Here is an 8160-nt window from a genome sequence, read left to right as displayed (position 1 = left end):
CTAGCTCTCTATCCCTCTCCCTTCCTCTCTGTAAAAAATCAATAAAATATATTTTAAAAAATATATAACCCCTGTGAGCACCTAAATCATACTTTGTCTCTGGAAGTACAACTGACACCCACACCTCAGCCCCACAATTATTGAGCCATCAGCTGGAAGGTGATTTGATAGCTAGGCCTGGAATCATCTGGAAGGGACTTCACTTACACACCTGGCAGATGGTACTGCCTGTCAGCCAGAATACCTCCATGCGGCCTGGACTTCCTCATAGCATGGCCCTAGCTTCTAAGAGCTACTGCTTCAAGAGAACCTGGCAGAAGCTTCATGGACTTTCTAGTCTAGTCTTGGAAGTCATATAGAATCATTTTTGCAGCATTCTATTTGCAGGAGATGAGCCAGGCTCAAGGGAAGGGACAAAGACTCCCTGTCTTTTCTTTTCTTTTCTTTTCTTTTCTTTTCTTTTCTTTTCTTTTCTTTTCTTTTCTTTTCTTTTCTTTTCTTTTCTTCTTTTCTTTTCTTTTCTTTTCTTTTCTTTTCTTTCCCTTCCCTTCCCTTCCCTTCCCTTCCCTTCCCTTCCCTTCCCTTCCCTTCCCTTCCCTTCCCTTCCCTTTCTTTCTTTCTTTCTTTCTTTCTTTCTTTCTTTCTTTCTTTCTTTCTTTCTTTCTTTCTTTCTTCTTTCTTTTTCTTTTTTCAAACCAAGTGTTGTTGTTGTTGTTTTTTAAAATATATTTTTATTGATTTCAGAGAGGAAAGGAGAGGGAGAGAGAGATAGAAACATCAATGATGAGAGAGAATCATTGATTGGCTGCCTCTTGCACGCCCCCCAATGGGGATTGAGCCTGAAACCCGGGCATGTGCCCTTGACTGGAATCGAACCCGGGAGCCCTCTGTCCACAGGTTGACGCTCTATCCACTGAGCCAAACCAGCTAGGGCAAGACTCCATTTCTTAATGGTAGAGTAGCAAGATGCTAAAAGAGCTGTGGGTGGGAAGTATTGTGACCATCTTAGAAGACACATCTGCTGTAGGAGGTGATCCCAGGAAGGACCAGGGAAGGGAGAAGTGGCAGTAGAGGGCACACTGATGAGCAGGTTAACTTGGCGGGCAAACTGGGGCTCACACCTGGGGGCTCTGAGAAGAAACATCATGCATCATGTTTCAGCATTGTCCCCCTGAGGGCCAGAGGATAAGGGGCTGGGCATTTATTCACTGACTCCTGTCCCTCATTGGTTGCCTGATGTTAACTCTGCCATTTCTGGGCTGCCTGTACTCCACCTGAGCAAGTGTCTGGGGAGCCAGAGGATGAATCTGCCTGCTTATAGTGACCTCAGAGGTGGACTAAGGGAATAAGGGCCAGGACATCATACATTCTCTTTTTGTCCAAACCAGCTGGAGTCCCTGTTTGTTGTTTGCAACCAAAGGCCCTAACTACCTATTCTCCCCATCCTTCTCCTGGGCTCCCTGCCCCTCCCCTTCTCTTTAATTTTATTTATTTTTAGAGAGAGAGGAAGGAGAGAGAGAGAGAGAGAGAGAGAGAGAGAGAGAGAGAGAGAGAGGAGAGAGAAACAACAATGTGAGAAAACATTGATCAGTTGCCTCCCGTATGCACCCCGGCTGGGGATTGAACCTGCAACCTAGGTATGTCCCTGACCTGGACTCTAACCCCCAACCTTTTGGTGTACAGGACGATGCTCCAACCAACTGAGCCACCTGGCCAGGGCTTCTCTTTCATTTTTGACAAAGAATCTAGTACCTCAAGCATTTGAGTGTGCAAAAGACTTTTCTGGGGAGACAAAAGAATTTCTGTGCCACAAAAGGAACATTAGAATGTCACATTCTCCTACCCCACATTGCTCAAGTCCATTTCTACAGCTTGGCTTATAGGGTTCTGCCATGTTGCTTGGTGCCATTCTTTCTGTTTTCTTCCCCATTTCCTCTTTGTCCCCTCTACCAACCAATAAGTTCCTGTACTTACTTTAGGCAGAAAGTTTGTCATTTTCTTCTGCAGCTTCAGTGACTGCTGAGCATCTCCTTGGGGTCTTGAAGCAACTTCTCACCTTTTTTAAAAATCAAGTTTTTAATGTGTGAAATCTGAATTCTGTCAATGATATGATACATAGCATCATCAACTTTTTAGGTCAAAGTTGTGGCTAAACTCACTTTTTTTTTTTGTAAGCTATTTTTTTTTATTAAATCTTTATTGTTCAGATTATTACATTAGTTACTCTTTTTTTCCCACCATAACTCCCCTCCACCCAGTTCCAACCCCACCCTCTGCCCTCACTCCCCACCCACTGTCCTCATCCATAGATGCACGATTGTTGTCTAATCTCTTCACTCACCCCCACACCCCTTTCTCACCCCCCCCCAAGAATAGTCAGTCCATTCCCTTTCTATGTCCCTGATTCTATTACAATCACCAGTTCATCAGATTATTTATTCACTTGATTTTTAGATTCACTTGTTGATAGATGTGTATTTGTTGTTCATAATTTGTATCTTTACCTTTTTCTTCTTCTTCCTCTTCTTACAGGATACCTTTCAGCATTTTATATAATACTGGTTTGGTGGTGATGAACTCCTTTAGCTTTTTCTTATCTGTGAAGCTCTTTATCTGGCCTTTACTTCTGAATGATAGCTTTGCTGGATAAAGTAGTCTTGGTTGTAGGTTCTTGGTATTCATCACTTTGAATATTTCTTGCCATTCCCTTCTGGCCTGCAAAGTTTCTGTTGAGAAATCAGCTGACAGTCGTATGGGTATTCCCTTGTAGGTAACTGATTTTCTTTCTCTTGCTGCTTTTAGGATTCTCTCTTTGTCTTTTGCTCTTGGCATTTTAATTATGATGTGTCTTGGTGTAAACTCACTTTTAAATTCACAGTTCCAAGCAGCTGAGCCAGCTCTCTATACCTTGACAGTCTTTCCTCCCAAAGAGATAAGTCTGCTATAACAATCTGTACTAATTCCATCATAATATGTATCACATTGTATTTTAATTACGAGTTTATGGGTCTCATCAGATTGGGGTTCCTTGAGAGCAGTGACTTTGCCTTGACGTAAGTACCAAATTATTTACTAAATGAGTAATGAATAATATTTCTATTTCAATGGTATGTATCCATAATTGAGCATTAACCTAAAAATATTCTATAATTTGATTTAAAATCCTCATAATTTAAACCAGAAATGTATACCAAGACTTTGACTTAGTTTGTGCTAAGTCATTTTTAAAATGTGCAGCTTTGGGACATCCTATCTAATAAAAGAGAAACATGGTAATCAGCCGTACAACCGCTACCCTTCCCATTGGCTAATCAGCGAGATATGCAAATTAATCGCCAGCCAAGATGGCGGCTAATTTGCATATGTCAGCTCCAAGCCACGGACTGAGGCTTTAGGCCTGGGTCAGGGAGGAGCCAGCCAGCGATCATTGAGCCAGCGATCCTTGCTGGCGGCAGCTGCAGGGAGCTGGGGGTGCCGCTTTAGGCCTGGGCCGGGGAGGAGCCAGCCAGGGATCATTGATGGCTGCGGTGGTGGGGAGCTGGGGGTGCCCCAGCCCAGGCCTAACACCTCGGCCAGAGGCTTTAGGCTTGGGCCGGGGAGGAGCCAGCCAGTGATCCTTGATGGTGGTGGCAGCCGGAACCGGGGCGCAGCCAGCCAGCGATCCTTGATGGCCACGGTGGCTGGGAGCTGGGGGTGCTCTGGCCCAGGGCTAATGACTCACCAGAGGCGTTAGGCCTGGGCAGGGGCCAAAACAGCAATTGGTGTGAACTACAGAGGAAACACCTTTTCTGACTGCTGATTGGTTAAGTTCCCTGTATGCCACTGGTAATATTCTTAGTAACTTGGGTAATAGGAGTCCAAAAAGTGATCTAGGGGTTTTTTTACCACACTTCTGGAGAAAAAAAGGAAGGTCTGCTGCTGGAGGGTTAAGAAATGTCATATCCTGTCCTAGCCGGTTTGGCTCAGTGGATAATGCCTTGGCCTGCCCAACGCAGATTCTGGGTTCAATTCTGACCAAGGGCATGTACCTAGGTTGCAGATTCCTCCCTGGCTCCGGCCCAGGTCAGGGTTCATGCAGGAGGCAACCAATCAAAGTGTTCCTCTCACTTTGATGTTTCTCTCTGTCTTTCCCTTTCTCTTCCACATTCTCTAAAAATCAATGGAAACATATCCCCAGGTGAGGATAAAGAAAGAAAGAAATGTCATATCCTATGAAAGACACTTTTTGAAAATGCCTAAAGAAAGTTGTCATTTTTTCATGGTAAAGGGACTGGAGTCCGTGTTGATGAAAACACCTTGGTGGCTGCAGTGACTGGCAGTGGCTGCAACAGTGCGGTGATGGGGCTGGTGCCTTCCCCTGATCAGCCCGGTCGACTCCCACAAAGGGAGGCCAGACTGTGGCTTAGGCCCGCTCCCCAAGGGGAGCAGGGAGCAGGTAGTAGGACATCCCCTAGGGCTCCCAGTATGTGATAGGGGGCAAGCTGGGCTGAGGGAACCCCCTCCCCAGTGCACAAATTTTTGTGCACCGGGCCCCTAGTTTTATTATAAAAAGCTGGTTCTCATATACATAACTAACAAGAACTTAAAATTCATCGTACATTTACTTCATTTTTTTTTAGCTTGACCTTCTAGTAAACCTTTAGCTTCATTGATTTGGGCTGCTTTATAAGGAGATCCTCCCTTGTCTGGGTGAATTGTGTTGGAGAGTGAAAAACTATATTTCCCAGACTTCCTTGCAGCAAGGGTACTGACAGGGAGTTAGGTTCTGCCAGTCAGGTGCACTTTTGTGGGGTCCGGATGGCAGGAGCGGGCAGGGACCATTTCTTGTTGCCTTGTCTGTTACTACGGGCAGGATGGTTGTGGGGGAGCTGAGTTGTCCTCTAACAGTGTCCCAGTGTGGAGCCACCAGGGCAGTAGGAGACGCGAGACAGACCGTTAGAGGGGCAGTGGCAGAGACCTCTTGATCCCTGGGTCTCACCTGCTGTGCTGTGTTCTTGCACTCAGCAGTGCAGCCTCCTGACTGGCCCAGTGTGGCTGCGAAAGAGGCAGCAGCTTTGTTGCTGGGCTAGTACTATGGTGATGTTCGGGGGTCCAGCTGAGGGCCTTCAGCTCTTCCAACAACTTTGTCAGCAGCCAATTCCCTGCGTTAAAGACTTTCCACTTCAAAGGGATTTGACATAGGAATTAGATGTTTATAATATGCTGATCTAGCGTGGGTTCTTCTCCCTGAGCCTAAAGCAGATGTAACGGATGCAACAGCCAATCAGGAGCAGTGTGTGTAGTAGCCACAGAGGACTGTGTGTTGTTGGCTAGGGAAGGCAGCAGTGCCTGGGCCCCTCAAAATCCCATTGGAGACTTTGTGGGGGTTCCCACGCTGCTGTCATTGCTGGAGACACCTAGCACGCAGCTCAGGGCGCAGTTGTCTGTCCAGAGGTGTGTGAAGGGAAAGGTGGACAGGCACGAGGGTCTAAAGGCAGACAGGATGAGGGGCTCACATTGAGGGCGCTGCCCACAAAAGGAGGAAAACTGAAAGGCAGCCCCAAGAGAGACGGGGTTCCAGCTTTCAGCCCCCACTCGCTTGCCTGGCATCCAGCCCTCAAAGCACACAGGCCCCACCTCTCAAGGAGTCTGTGTTGAGGGTTGGAATTAAGTGACGTGGTGTTGGAGGTTCCCAGTGACGTTTTTAGTAAGTCAAGGACAGATTTGTGTTTTGAAGGATCACCAAGACAGCACGGAAGATGGATTGGTTGTCCGATATCTTCCCGAACACCTTTAATGACAGGTAGCTCATGAGCTCTAGGGGCAGTTCACTGTTTTTGGACAATTTTGAGCCAAAGTCAGCTTTTTTGCCTGCATGCACTTGCTGCTTGTGTGATCAGTAGGGCTGGCCAGAAGCCTGACCAGAGCAGTAGAGCGTGTGGTGGGGAAGAATGTAGGGGCTGTAAGCTGGCTGTCAAGGGACAAGTCTGGCCTTTGTTTTGGAGGTGTCATTTGAATTGCAGTTCTTTAAGCGGAGACACATTCTTTCCTTAGGCTCCACCATTCCACAACGCATTAAGGCAACCTGCTTTATTCACTTATGTTATTATTGTGGTTCTTGAACCCTCTGAGTTGGTGACCCCAGTACTTGAGGAATATTTAGGACTGAGGATGTCAAGGGACCCCTGGATGTGTGCGCCCCCTGGTGGCAGCTACTGGCTGGTCAGGCTACAGGGAGGGAAATGGAGTGGAAAAAACCCAGTTTCCTCTCAGGAGCGCTCCCCACCCTTTGTCCCTCCATCACAAGGGCTAGAGGCGCTGGAGAGTGGCCAAAGTCCCTTTAATATCCCTGAATTGCGTTACAAGTAATACTGCTGGAGGTGAGGAGGGGATGGGGGTCTAGGGCAGGAGACGGGGAGGAGGAGAGAGGGGGGAGCGCCAAGCGCTCATACAAAATATGGCCAAAAGGCTTAGCATGCATGGAAAATTATTGCTGTCGGAAGTTCCTATTTACAGGGTCAGCACCCTCCGTAATTGCTTCTGTGAACCCTCTCCCTCCCCCATCCCTGCCGCCTCCCTTCCCGGGTGGGCCGGGAGTGGAGAAGCCATAGAGAAGTGCCCCTGCTCCAGGGTCCGCCCCCCCCGCCCCCCCCTTGAGGCTCGGGGGAGAGGCGGAGGGTTGGAGGCTCCAGGACTGCTGCCCCCGAGGTGGCGCCTAGCGATGGGGCAGAGTGTGTGCTTGAAGCAGAGAGGGCCGGCCCGTGAGCGTGGAGGTGTGTGCTTCGATCCTCACCCGGGCAAGCCAAAGAGCGGCGGGGGAGGTAGTGGCGGCCAACGGGGCAATGGCAGCCCTGGCCCCTCTGCCCGGGAGAGTTGCATAGATGTGGCTGGGAGGGAGAGCTCCTCCCGGGAGCGAAGCAGACCGAGGCCCCAGCGGGGTCCGGGGCTCAGTCGGTCCCTGGAACCTGGGGTCCCTCGAGAAGAGGAGTAAATAGGAAACAAATGAGGAGGCTCCTCTCTCCAGTCTCCTGGAGCGGGAGTGGAAGGCTCAGGAGGGTGGGGACCTGCCCCATGACCGGACCTCCTGACACCTCCCCTCCCACCCCCCAGAGAGGGTCAGCAGGCATAACCCCCCCATTTTCCTGTCCCCTTCCCCAGCGAGTTCAGGCTCTGATGAGGGTGGGGCTGCTCCCTCACTCCCCAAGATGGGGTGAGGGTGTGTGTGTGTGTGGGGGGGGGGCGGGACAGCCCTCTATGGCCTTTGCTGTCCTCTCCCTGCCTGGCTCCCTGACCTCCCAGTCCAGCTGGGGAAGCCAGACCGTCCCTGGGTGAGGACAAGAGATTAAATAGAATAATAAATAGATAAATAAATAAATACACAAATAAATAACTGGAGAGGCCCAGCCAGACAGGGGAAGGGCATTTGTGAGGTGCCCCAGACCTCCCCCCCAACAAATAAGGAGGGGTACCTGCCATCCTAGGGATGGGGAAAGTGCTCAGAGAATCTGGGGAGAGGGCAGCTTGAGTTTGGAAGCTCAGGGAGGGGCTGTCCTGGGGTAAGAGAGGGGCTACTTGAGGGGGTGGGGCTGAACTGCCCCTCAAGTCTGCCCCAGGTCAGGAGAATTCAGAGGGGTGAGAGATGCTAGAGGGATGAGGGGGTCTGGAGACAGTAGGGGTGGGGTGGGGGGTTAGAAGGCCCAAGAGGGTGGATGGGTGGTGGTAGTGTGTGAATGGCTGGCCTAAGGCCAGAATATGGAGGGGATCAGGACGGATACAAGGGAACTCAGCAAAGAGGCCAGAGGAATGGCCTGGGGTTTGAACGTGGTCTGGAGGCTGCAGGGCCCGCATCGCATGGCATTGGGAGTGTGGAAGGGAAACCGAAGGCAGGCGGCAGGGGTGAGTCAAGGGTAGGTTTGGGCCTTAGCTTAGGGCCTCCAATAGAGGAATGGTCACAGGGGACTTTGCTGAGCAACGAGAGGAAAGATCTGAACGTCAGAAGAGGAAAGGTGCAGGGTCTGGGTGGGAGAAAATTCCGGCTCTGGGGCCCGGGAGAGGCGCGGCGCGGAACCTGTGCCTGAGTTGGGAGCCTTGGAGGGCATGGACAGGGGGTCAGGTCCGAGTCTGGAAGCCAGAAAGGACTATGTGGGCCAGGATGCGGTTGGGGGAAACAATGCCGGGAAT

The sequence above is a fragment of the Myotis lucifugus genome, unplaced genomic scaffold (assembly GCF_000147115.1).
Source record: "Myotis lucifugus unplaced genomic scaffold, Myoluc2.0 scaffold_60, whole genome shotgun sequence".
NCBI classification, from domain to species: Eukaryota; Metazoa; Chordata; class Mammalia; order Chiroptera; family Vespertilionidae; genus Myotis; species Myotis lucifugus.
Note: the sequence above shows the minus strand (reverse complement) of the source record.